This window comes from Grammomys surdaster, unplaced genomic scaffold (assembly GCF_004785775.1).
Source record: "Grammomys surdaster isolate TR1022 unplaced genomic scaffold, NIH_TR_1.0 309, whole genome shotgun sequence".
Taxonomy (NCBI): Eukaryota; Metazoa; Chordata; class Mammalia; order Rodentia; family Muridae; genus Grammomys; species Grammomys surdaster.
Window position 1 is genome coordinate 1,528,951 of NW_021604728.1, and position 13,642 is coordinate 1,542,592.

A 13,642-nucleotide genomic window follows, 5' to 3' on the forward strand; every position below is an offset into this window, starting at 1 on the left:
AAGAAGAAGAAGAAGAAGAAGAAGAAGAAGAAGAAGAAGAAGAAGAAAGATGAGAGGGGAAGGAGAGGAAGGAATAGGAGAACAAGAGGAAAAGTTTCATGTCAACGGGGTACAGAGGATTTGGAGTGGAAGGGGCAGGAAGAGTCTTCCCCAGAGCCTTGGAAGAGAACCAGCTCTGCCAACATCTTGGTCTCAGACTTCTGATGTCCAGGACTGAGACAGGACACTTTCCTGCCATGGAACTATGCCATGCATGTATAAGCAGTTGCTGTGGCCTATACTGTCTCTGGAAGAATCTGGTCTCTCTGGAGTCTAGAAGAAAATTAAAAAAAAAAAATCCCAATTTTGGGGCTAGCAAGTTAGGTCAGCTGGGAACATGCCCACTGTGCAAGGATGGAGACCTCCATAAAGTTGTCCAATTCCATAAAGTTTTTTTCTGACCTCCACATGTGCACCATAACATATGCATGTTCACACTCACATATACACACCAGATGCACCATACATGCACACACACAATAGTACTAATCTGGAATGTAAGGCAGTAGTAAAAAAAAAAAAAAATCCTCTTCCAGAAGATCCACCAGATCCTTATAGGATTCCATCCTTAACTCTCTCTTCTAGAACATTTTCTCTGGGGCAGAAATGATCTATTATCTTGAGAGAATCTATAAAACAGGGATCTCAGGCCAGGCGATGGTAACACACACCTTTGATCCCAGCACCCAGGAGGCAGAGGCAGGCAGATCTCTGTGAGTTCAAGGCCAGCCTGGTCCATAGAGTAAGTTCCAGGACAGCCAAGGCTACACAAAGAGAAACCCTATCTCAAAAACACAAACCAAACCAAACAAACAAGCAAAAAGCAGGAACTCCAACAGGAGACAGCAGGCTGAGTTCCTCAACCAGCCTATACCTGTTGTGCCAGACTGGAAATCTTTGCCATTCTAATGAAAAAATCTTTGAGAGTTCAACCTAAGGGTTCTTGAGGGCTCTGCTAGGAACTCCTAAAGGTCCAGCCTAGGGATCTTGGCAGTCCCACCTGAGGATTGTTTAATGCTATTGTTTAATAACAACAGTAGCTGAAAGCTCTAAATTCTGATCTTCATGTAACAGGTGGTGTGTGTGTGTGTGTGTGTGTGTGTGTATGTAGAATGCCTGGGTGGGTTTTTGAATCCCCAAGGCCCAAATTGCTACACCTCCTCTAAAAAGGCCACACACTTCCTAATCCTTCCCAAACAGTTCCACTAGCTGGAGATGGAACATTCATATACACGAGTTTATAAGAGAAAGTCTCATCCAAACCACCACAGGGTATGTGTGCGTGCGTGCGTACGTGCGTGCGTGCTGCGTACGTGCGTGCATGCGTGCATGCATGCGTCTGTCTGTCCGTCCATGCTCAAGCGCACCACAGTGCAGTGTGGGAAGGTCAGATGATAACTTTCAGGATTTCTTTACCCATCGAGGATCCCGGGACTAGAACTCAAGCACTTTAACAACTGAGCCATCTTGCTGACTATTCATTATACCTTTTATTTTGAGATAGGATATTACTACGTTGCCCAGTCTGGTCTTAAGCTCACTCTATAGTCCTGTGATCCTCCTGTCTCAGCAGCATTTCCAACTTCTCTCCATTCCCAATAAAGCCCACTGAACTTCAGTGATCCCCTTTTGTCTAACCATTATAGTCAAGTAAAAATATTGAGTTTTGGTTACTGCTTGCCAAGTTCTTCTCCCCAGGCCGTCTACAACTTCCTTAGCCTTGGCACATTCACCTCCGTTCCCGACTGTCACTCAGCCTTCTGTCAGTCCTGAGTATTTGAGGCTGGTCTCTTACACTGATCAGATCTTCAGCACTTTTCAGCCTCCCCCTCACCAGATCCTTTGCAGCCCTGGGAAAGCACTGCTTCCCTGGGTGCCTTGTGCTTAGTCCTGATTAGAATATGTTTTAGAGACACTTGGCACTTTTCCCCATTCCTGTAATCCTCTTAGATAGGAGAACTCTGGAACCTTAAATCGATTCAAGATTGTTCTTTGCGATTTCTGGTTAAGATATTTTTAAATTTCTTTTATGCATATGAGCATTTTGCCTTCCTGTATGTACATGTACCTGGTGTGTGTGTGTGGTGCCCACGGAGGCCACAGAGTATGAGATCCCCTAGAACTGGAATTACAGATAGCGATGACCCACAATGTAGGTCTTCTGCAAGGGTAGCAAATGCTCTTAAGAATCAATTTCTCCAGCCCCTGGTTGTTGTTATTTTGTTTGTTTGTTTTTCGAGACAAGGCTCCACATTGTAGTCCAAGATGGCCTCAAACTTGTAATCCTCCTTCTCAGCCTCCTAAAAGCTGAGATTACAGGTGTGAGCCACCAACGCCAGCCCCCTTTTACTTGAATTAACAAATAATTGCAAATATCCAGTGATTTCCCCCATCCTTGTTCCAGGGCCAATAGAACGGGGCTCCCTTGCATTGGGGGGGTTGAGTCATCTTCCATCAAAACCCATGCAGGGAAATGTATTGATCAGGGCCCAACAAGGAAAACAGACAGAGATCAGGTGATTCTACAGCAACACAGGAAGCCTGTTCCAGAGAAGGAGTCACAGGAGTCACTTGTCCCTGTGACTCCCTCTATGTATAATCCAAAAAGGAAGTCTTGCAGTTTGATCCTCCCTCTCCACTCGAATGACTGACCCACAATGACTCACCATGACTATTTGGCTGGAAGTCAATCACATCTGAGGCCCATTAAAGAAACAAATGAAAAGAATTGGGGGAAAGAGATTAAGAGTATTGACTCATCTTCCAGAGGACCTGGGTTCAATTCCCAGCACTCACACAGTGGCTCACAACTATCTATGACTCCAGTTTTGATGCTCTCTCCTGGCCTCTCTGAGCACTTTATACATATGGCACATAGACATACATTTAGCCAAAATGCCCATACATATAGAGTTAAAATAAAAATCTCATTTTTAGGGGCTGGAGAGATGGCTCAGAGGTTAAGAGCACTGACTGCTCTTCCAGAGGTCTTGAGTTCAACTCCCAGCAACCACATGGTGGCTCACAACCGTCTGTAATGGGATCTGATGCCCTCTTCTGGCACACAGGTGTACTAGGGGACTCATATACATAAATAAATGTTTAAAAATACGATAAAATAAATCTTTAAAAAAAAAATCTCATTTTTAAACAAGCAGACAGATAGATGATAGATAGACAGATAGACAGACAGATAGATAGATAGATAGATAGATAGATAGATAGATAGATAGATGACAGACAAGTAGACAGACAGAAGAACCTGATAGAAAGTAGGGGCTCTGGAAATCCACTGAGGATCCAGAGTTCAGGAAATCCAGCTAGGGGAGGGCTAAGTAGAGGCACCATCATCCTTTGGGTAGAAGGTCTGGTTCTGGTCCAGCTACCTGACAGAAACAACATCCAGGCCATCATCCTAACAATGCCCAGAAGCTCTAAAACTGACCTTGGCTGATCAGTGGCTAGGGCCTTTCCTCAGCAGGATTCAGGTTTCCAAGAACCTGCCTGAAGCGTTTTCCTAGATTTTTTTTTTAAGACAGTGTCATGTGTACCCATTCATCTTGAACTTGTAGTTAAGGATGAACTTGAACTCCTGGTCTCACTGCCTCCATTTTCCAGGGACTGGGATTACAGGTATGTCCCCCAGCTTCTGATTTTGCATGTGCTGGGGCTTGTCAAGGGCTTCGTGCAAGCAAGACAAGCACTATCAAGCTACATCAGCTCCTGAAAGTCCTTCTTAAATCAATACTTGCTTGTCCCTTGTCCTCTTTTTCTTCTTCTTCTTCTTTTTTTTGTTTTTTTGTGTTTGTTTGTTTGTTTGTTTGTTTGTTTTTGAGACAGGGTTTTTCTATATAGTCCTGGCTGTCCTGGAACTCACTCTGTAGACCAGGCTGGCCTCGAACTCAGAAATCCGCCTGCCTCTGCCTCCCAAGTGCTGGGATTTAAGGCATGCGCCACCACCGCCTGGCTTTTTCTTCTTTTTTTAAGATTTATTTTTTGCCTAGCATGGTGATACATGCCTTTAATCCCAGCATTCAGGAATCTAAGTGAGACAGGCAGATCTCTGTTTCAGCTTGAATTTCAGGACAGCTAGGACAACAAAAAGATTTTATTTTCTGTATACGTATGTGTGTGGATGTTTCTGGTTACATGCACATTAGTACAGGTGCCCTTGGAGCCCAGAAGAGGGCGTCAGTTCCCCTAGGACTGAAGTTGCAGTCAGTTGTGAGCTTTCCGACATGGATGCTGGGAATCAAACTCAGATCAACTACAAAATCAGTATGTGCTTTTAACTGCTAAGCCATCTCTGTAGCACCTCGATCTTCTCAGGAAAAAGAAGGAGCTCTCTGGGAGAAGGGACCTGGTGTGTTGTCACCATGATCTATACTGACCATCAACCCTAGGCCTGTGTGAAAGGCAATGCAGGAAACAGGACAGTAGAGATGACTCAGAGGTCAGTTGTTCTGGTCATTCACTGTGAGACTCCATGTAAGCCTCATAACCTCTCCGTTCCCTATAGCCTTGTCTGTAGGCAAAGCAAAGATGCCAATAATACCTGCATCATCAAAGTTCCATGGAGGCATTGTTCCAGGGCCAACTACTTGGGTTAATTGTTCCAGGACTTTATACCTGGGTTCTCGAGATCTCGTACCTGGCCCTCCAGCCCCTTGCATCTGGCCTGTATTTTTCCTTGTGACACTACAAAGCTGAGCTAGAATTAGGTGAGAAGAGTAGTTTGCTGTGGATACCGCAGGCTTCAGTCTATACTGGCTTCACAGTGGCAGGGGTCTTACCTACAAGGAATCACCCACACTCTGATGATCCAGCCTTTGTCAGGGTACTGGGAAGTATCTGTCTGTGTGTGAGAGGGTGGCATAGTCTGGGAACTTAACTCAGAAAGACAGGTAATCCCCTGAGAGAAGGGCCATGGTGGGGGACTGCCAGTGGAACCCCAGGGCTCAGGGACCATGGTCACATGCCCAAAGATGGACTCACCCCTACCTACCAGCTATTTGCTGCCTCCTGTTCTGTTCTCCACACACCTGTTTATCAACTTCATAATCTGCTGCAGCTATCCCAGTCAAAACAGGTCTGGTATTGGGAAGGCAAACACATACACACACAAATAATAAGTCTTTTTTTTTTTTTCTTTTGGTTTTTTCGAGACAGGGTTTCTCTGTGTAGCCCTGGCTGTCCTGGAACTCACTCTGTAGACCAGGCTGGCCTCGAACTCAGAAATCTGCCTGTCTCTGCCTCCCAAGTGCTGGGATTGAAGGCGTGCACCACCACCGCTCAGTCTTTTTTTAAAAGTTAAAAAAAAAATCTGGGGACCATAAACAACAAATGACAAGACAGTCTCACAAATTGTAGAAATCTGTAACAGGGTTCCCTTTTTTGAATTATTATTATCTATGTGTGTGTGTGTGTGTGGTGTGTGTGTGTGTGTGAGAGTGTGAGAGAGAGAGAGAGAGAGAGAGAGAGAGAGAGAGAGAGGGAGAGAGAGAGAGACCAACTCTGAGTGGTAGAAAGCAAGAACAAGTAGCAATCAGTTAATAGCAAATTAGCAAATTTGAGACTAATCCAGGATATATGAGACCCAAAGAAAACAAACAAACAAACAAACACCCTCTAGGTAAGCATTCACAACCCAGTCTGCAAAGGAATGTTGACAAATGACAAAGGACAGCCAGGCCTGGTTACTGTGCAGTGAGCAGGCCCACTGATGGTTATGGAAGAGTGTGGAGTGTGTCCCAGGGAACCTACCACATATGCCTGGTTTAAAATGTTTCTAGTATCTGGTATAGAACCCTTCCTCCCTATGGCCTGGGCTCCCTTCAATCTCTGCAAACTTACAGATTCTGTGCATGTCTGGTAAAATGGATATACTAAGGTTGCCCTTTTACATCTGACTTATATCACATAGATTTGGAAGATGTAGAGATGAATAGGGTCTCAAATGTAAGAGTGAACCTCCAGACAGGTGGAATAGACCCTTACATAGGTTTGATCTGACCACGATGGGTGGGGTCATGAGACCACTGTGGTCCTGGTAGTTGAGTTCACAGCTTCTCAACTACTCTTTCATGAAATTCTGGGTTCCAGGAGTTTGGTTTGCTGTCTTAGGGTTCATATGCTCCCACAAACCATATACCCCGAGCTCCCAAAGACTGAAGTCTGTATAAAACCCTGAAGGGATAGAAGATGTTTCTGGAATTCTGCACACCACAGTGGCCACTCTTCCCTCCTAGTTTCTGAGCCAGAATTGGATCAAATATTCCTTTTCAAAGCAACGACCATGGAGGGCCACATGGCTTTGATGTGAAGGTTAAGTAGAATGTAAAATGGAGATTGGGGAGCCCAAGCAGGACAGGAGAGGAAGATAGTGGAGTATGGCTGGGGAGGGTGTGAGTAAGGCAGCACTGCTCTCTGTTTCTGAGGAACTGGTCTTCCAATGTCCACCTGAGGCTGTCAAAGCCAGGAGATGGCCCTGACCAAACTCACCCACTCTGATGCAAGTCAACATGGCCTCAGACAGCAGCCAGGCTGCGTGGGAAGCTTGGGAACAACAGAGAGTTGGTGGCCTTCCTCGGGGAGAAATCAGCTGTTCTTCACGAGTGTGTCCTTCACTCTCTGGCTAATCTCTATCAGCAGAGGGAACCTGGGAACAGCAGAACAAATGCAGGAGGCTGCTTGCAGCAGGTCAAGTCTGTTATCAAGAGGATAATAAATGTTCGTTCTAACAAAGGGTGTTTATTCCAGCCTAGGGAATGTTCCAGATTCTCAGAGAAGGCTACATGGAGTTCCCACCTCCTGTGAGTGGCCTTGTAGGACACAAGCTGGGGACAGCTACCCAGTCCCCAACAGGAGATAACAAGGAAGAGGAGGAGAAGGAGAAATAGGAAGAGGAGGAGGAGGAGGAGGAGGAGAAGACAGGATATAGGAGGCACAGAGTCAGGTGACCAGTGCCCCACAGGAGATACAACCCCGACCTTGGTCTTGGACTATGGCACCCAGCCCTCCCCAGTCCCTTCCTGTTGCCGGTGGGGCTATATCCTCCCTTTAAGGCCCAGCAGGCCAGGCTGCCCAGGACATGGTGTCCATCCTGACCCTCTGAAGAAGTCCACGCACTAGTGAGGATCCCAAGTGGATTTTATCAGTATCACAGAGCCCAGCCTAGTATAAAACCAGATCCACACAGCGTAAAACAGGACTGGTGGTCCAGCTTGATGCTACCACACCTGAGATGGTCTGTGTGTCAGTAGCTAGCAGTTGGGCCACTTCTCAACCGGCCCTCTCCGGCTTTCTTACTGGCCAGTGCCCTGTTCTCCCTCCTTTCTTCCCTCTCTCTTCTTTCTCATCCCCAATCACTCATCAAGTCAGTGTTCAGGGCTAGATGTGGACAGTTTGTGGTATGAAACATTTGGTGTCAAGCCGGGCGGTGGTGGTGCACGCCTTTAATCTCAGCACTTGGGAGGCAGAGGCAGGCGGATTTCTGAGTTTGAGGCCAGCCTGGTCTACAGAGTGAGTTCCAGGACAGCCAGGGCTACACAGAGAAACCCCGTCTCGAAAAATCAAAAACCAAAAAAAAAAAAAAAAAGAAAAGAAACATTTGCTGTCAGTCCTAACCCCAGTATAGTCAGAACATACTGGGAAAAAAATCCAAAAACAAACAAAAACAGAAGGCATTCTGCAAAATGCCTAAGTAACATCTTTCAAAAGATTGGGTTTCCGTAAGGCAGCCTGGGAAAACCTAGAGGCCAATAGGAAAAAGGAACCAGGTCTTATGTGGGATACCTGAGGACACTGGGCTGTTGAGGAGGGAAACGGTGGGAAGTGGGAATGGGAGTGCAGAAGGTTGGGGGTAGCGGCAAGCCTTCAGTGCATGTAGGTTGTCTCTGACTCAGCACCCACGGATAAAAGTCAAAGTCCTCAAAATACGATCTTGGAAAATCTGGCTGTTGTGGAATCTCAGGAATTGGAAGCAAGAGTCTCAGGGAGTTCAAGGCCATCCTCAGCTAAACAGTGAGTTGAAGCCCAGACAGGGACTACATTAGACCCTGTCTCAGAAACATAAGGAGGTAGATCAAGAGAGCACAGCATGGGAAGACATCTGTGTCCTGGAGCTCCTTTCCTCCGCCTGTCCCACCTCGCTATCTGTCCCCATCTGGTGCCTGGCCCTTCTGACCTCTGTCCATCTGGCTCCTGCCTCCTCTGTCTTCTCTGACCCCTGGCCCTCTCTTGTCCTTGCCTCTTGTCTCCCATTTCCTTCCTCCATGATTCTGTACTTAACACTACTCCCCTGCAGAGTCCTGGGTCTTTTCCCTTATGGTTCCTGTGCCTCATACTCCTCCCCCCAACCCCTATTTTGAAGCTCATTTCTTTATCTCCTTCTAATATCACCCTTGGGGGTACCTTCCTAATACCCGTGAAACATTGTGAGCTCTCTCTCTGGTAGTCCCAAAGTTCCCTAACAGCTGACTCTGTGTAACACATGTGTGGCATTACCAGGTTCCAAGTTCTTCCTTTATGAATCCTAAGCAGACTAAGCCCCATGGGTCAGGGCTTAACCCCTCAAAGCCTTGTTCTATGCGGCCACCCAGGTTCCAAAATGTTAAACCAAGAGAGGGAGGATCCCAGCAGGCCCCAAAGTCCTGATTCAAGGCCCCGTGGCTGTAATTAAATTCCAGCATCCCCAAGAGAAGCCAGGAAATTTATTCTTGCAGTTTGTGGGGCTGAGCTAAGCAGACAGGCACCTTCGGGGGCCTTGTTACTATCAAATGGGGATTTATTGAAGCTAGGGCACTCGGCAGGTGGCCTGGCAGCTGGCTGCCCAGGGCTTTGCTCCAATTAACCTCTCTGGCCGCAGCTGGTAGATGCTGGGGCTGGCACAGGACCAGCTGTGCCTCTCCTATCTCCAAGCTTGCAGTTGGCACTTAGGGTGAAGTGAGTGTCCAGCCATGGCCTTTCTTTCCAGGATGACCCCTACTGCACACTACCAATAAAACAGTGGCCAAGGAGAGTGGGAAGGGAGCCATGGAAACTGATCACCTGCTGATTGTTCCCCAAAAGCTGAGCAGAGTAACTCTTGCCAGTGGGTGGAGCAGAAGCAGAGTCAGGCCTAGCAGTAGTTACCAAAGCAACAACCACTTGTTAATGCTTAATGGGGTCAAAAGACAGCTGTGGGGCTGCTCCACTGACCCCAAAGATCCTTAGAGAGCTTCCCTGGGCTTCTGGGCAAGAGGACAGACAAGGTCTAGCTGTGTCTGTCCCTGCCACCTGAGAACAAGAATCTGCCCTTCTAGATCTTCTGAGGTAGAGTCTGAAATGAATGTGTTGGAAGGGAACTGGGAAAGTGGGCCTGGAAAAGGAAGACGTCCCTGCTGGCTAATCCTAGCTGTTTTGTTGTTGTTGTTGTTTCGAGATAGGGTTTCTCTGTGTAGCCCTGGCTGCCCTGGAACTCACTCTGTAGACCAGGCTGGCCTCAAACTCAGAAATCCACCTGCCTCTGCCTCCCAAGTGCTGAGATTAAAGGCGTGCGCCACCACCGCCCGGCTGTTTGTTGTTTTTAAAGAAAGATTGTCACAAGAAAGATACAACAAAGAAAGAAGGAAAAGGGGGATAAAAAGAAACGTCACTATATAGATCTGGCTAGCCACCAACTCTCAGCAATATTCTTGCCTCAACCACAGGGTTAGAGTTAAGTCAAACCCCTGGACAAATGGCTGAATAGGTACTATTTAACATATCAAAGTGGACCTGGCCACCAGGTTCTCCCAGCCTCAATCAATTACTGGATCCTCCAGGCTTGTATACCCTGCCCCCTACTCTAAACTTTCTCCAGCCCTTCCCCTAGCTGCCACTCCCTATACACTCCAGACATTTTGACTACTCCTCTTTGGGCCTCCTAGCAGCTATACCTGGTTCCTCTCTTTCCCCTCTCCCTTCCTCTTTTCACCAGGACTCCCAGATGTGTCTGCCTCTACCTATGTTCTCCCTTCTATCTACAATAAATTTTCTCCACCATATGGAAGAACATGTCCTGAAGAACATTCACATCCTTTCCTTCCTTTCTTTCTCTCTTTTCTTTCTTTCTTTCTTTCTTTCTTTCTTTCTTTCTTTCTTTCTTTCTTTCTTCCTTCCTTCCTTCCTTCCTTCCTTCCTTCCTTCCTTCCTTTCTTTTTCATTGTTAGGGCTTACTGGGATGTATCACCACACCTAATTCAGCAATTTTCTTTGAAATGTATCTCAAAGAGCCAGGTTAAGGGGGCAGGACCCGGAGCTCTTAAATCTTATCTATTGAAACCCTCAAAAGTGTGAGCTCATTGGGAAAATCTCAGGTACCATTATGCAAGTTCTTCATTGGTTTTTGAGACAGGCAGGGTCTCTCTATATAGCCTTGGCTGTCCTGGAAATCACTCTGTAGATGCAGAGACCCACCTGACACTCCCTCCCCAGGGCTAGGATTAAAGGTGTGCCGGGAATGGCATTCCAAAAACAGGCAATGGATCTACACAGTAAGTTCTAGGACAGCCAGAACTACATAGAGAGACCCTGTCTCAAATCAAACAAAATGTATCCATAGGTCAGCCAGGGTTAGGACAGGCTGAGAACCAAGGTCCAGTGCTTTTATCAGAAGAGGTTCAAGAAGGCATACCAAGAAGACCTTGAGGAACAGAAGGGATAAGGGTGACAAGCCCTGGAGCCTCTGGGAAGCAAGGGAAGGGAGGATGGCCTAGGCACACAGCAGTCCTTTTATGATAAAATGTTAAGGGAGTGGAGGGATGAATCATTAAAAAAGCTGTACCCCTACTCCCACTTGCCTACTCCAACAGCTAGTATTGACTAGCTGTTGAAGGGCACAAGTGTTGGCATTTTGTCTAGGCTCTGCCCCACAGTTACCCGGCAACAGTCGGGTGTGCCAGACTCACTATAAAAGGGGCTGCTTGCCCCCTCCTCTCTCTCTTGCTCCTGCTCTGTCTCCTTGCTCCTACTCCCCCTCTCCATTCCCCTCACCCCACTCTCTCCTGCTCATGGTCTCTCTCTCTCTCTCTCTCTCTCTCTCTCTCTCTCTCTCTCTCTCTGCCTTTCTCTGTCTCCACTCCCTCAACTCCCCTCCCCATGTCCTGAATAAACTCTATTCTATACTATACAATCCGTGTGGCTCAAGGGGGGAAAGGGATACCTCAGCACAGGCTCCCTGAGACATCCCCTTTTCCCACACCTGACTGCACATCCACCAAATATATAACTTCTCCTTATATTTTTATAAAACACAACAACCAATTGTGTCTCTAGCAATAGTCACAGTTCTACCCCTGTGGGGTTCCATAAGATGCCTTTCAACTTCAATCTACCCAGCCACAGGCCACAAGCCTGATTCCATTCCCAGCATAAAGGCTGAGGAAGGTTCTCCTCTTTGTTCAGCTTTAACAGAAGGACCTATTGGTCTCCTGTATTTCTGGGACCTGTACTCCTGAGTCTTTGCTTACACTTAGCGATCGAGGCCTACATTTGTTTTTTTGTTTTGTTTTGTTTTGTTTTGTTTTTTGAGACAGGGTTAGTCCTGGCTGTCCTGGAACATACTCTGTAGACCAGGCTGGCCTCGAACTCAGAAATCCGCCTGCCTCTGCCTCCCAAGTGCTGGGACTAAAGGTGTGCGCCACCACTGCCCGGCCCAAGGCCTACATTTGTAATTCAAGTGTTAACTTGAGAGATAGAATAAGGAAGCTCTGGGGTTCAAGGTCATCTTCAGATAGGAGAAAGCTTTTGGTCAGCCAGGAGAGACAATTCTATTCAAATAACAAAAAACAAGCCAGGCATTGTAATGCATGCCTTTAGTCTCAGCACTCAGAAGGCAGAAAGTAGGTGGATTTCTTGGAGTTTAAGTACAACCTGGTCTGCAAAACAAATTCCAAAACAAAAACAAAAAATAAAATAAAAGGCGAGGGGGCTGAGAAATGGCTCAAGGGTTAGCACTGGCTGTGGACAAGTGTCTCTTCAGAGCCACAGAAGATTGTCACTTCTTAGAAGGCTTGCACACCACTCCAATCTTAGCTTTTTTACCCAAAAGTGTGTTAGCACCACCACCATCAACACACACACACACACACACTCTGCCCCGTGTGCACTGCCCTTCACCCAGAGGTCACAGTGCTCTGATGATGAAGGTAGTGGAGGTAATGACTGTTAGCATCTGGTCTAAACTCCACCCCCACAGTTACCTGGCAACAGCCAGGTATGCACCTCCCCACAGTTATAGTAGGCCTGGCTCACTACAAAAGGGGCTGCTTGCCCCCTCCTCCCTCTCTTGCTTTCTATCTCTTTATCTTTTTTTTTTTTTTTTTTTTTCTCGAGACAAGGTTTCTCTGTATAGCCTTGGCTGTCCTGGAACTCACTCTGTAGACCAGGGTGGCCTTGAACTCAGAAATCTGTCTCTGCCTCCCAAGTGCTGGGACTAAAGGCATGAGCCACCACCGACCAGCTCTCTTTATCTTTTTATAAACATATCAATAACAATGATGATGAGAGTGGTAAGCCATGAGTTGCTTTTCAGATCACTGCAACAAAGACCTGACCCCCTTTAAAAAAAAAAACTTACAAGACAGCCTGGTGGCAGCGGTGCACACCTTTGATGCCAACACTTGGTAGGCAGAGACAGGTGGATCTCTGAGTTTGGGGCTGCCTGGACTTACAGAGTGAGTCCCACGACATCCTGGTCTTACAGAGTTGAAACCCGGGACAGCCTGGACTACACAGAGAAACCATGTCTCAAAACAGCAGCTGCAGCAACAACAAGAAAAAAGGAAACCTTGCCGGGCAGTGGTGGTGCATGCCTTCCCCCTCTCTGCCCTCTCTCTCTCCTCTCTCTCTCTCTCTCTCTCTCTCTCTCTCTCTCTCTCTCTCCATCTTAATAAACTCCCCCTCATAGAACTGTCTAGTCTGCCGTTATCTGTCCAAGCCGCGCGCCGATAAATCTACAATCTAACACCTACTAAATGCTCATCAAGATACACAGCTAGCATCACCACCTCTAGTCTTCTTGGAGGTCCACTAAATGTTTGCCAATTGCTGGAAATGACCCAGTTATTGTCATGGAAACACCAGACTGTGAACCTTGCCTGGCACACATATCCTTGTGACAGGGCACCTACTACAAACACCCTCAGTGAGAACAGCAAGGAGCCTATTAGCAGAGGGTACAGGCGGTAATGGACCTAGGCTATGGCTGCCCAGAGCCACAGAGTCCTGTGGAGGCTATTGTATTCCCTGGGTGAACCTCCTTGCCCTCTTCTTATACTAATTGTGCCTCAGCCACCTGAGAAACCTCCCAGACTGCTCATTTCTTTCTTTCTTTCTTTCTTTTTTTTTTTTGTTTTTGTTTTTTCAAAACAAAAAAAAACCCTGGCTGGCCTTGAACTCAGAAATCCGCCTGCCTCTGCCTCCCAAGTGCTGGGATTAAAGCCGTGCACCACCACTGCCCGGCGACAGGCGGATTTCTGAGTTTGAAAGTTTGAGGCTAGCCTGGTCTACAGAGTGAGTTCCAGGACAGCCAGGACTACACAGAGAAACACTGTCTCAAAAAAACCAAAAAAAAAAAAAAAAA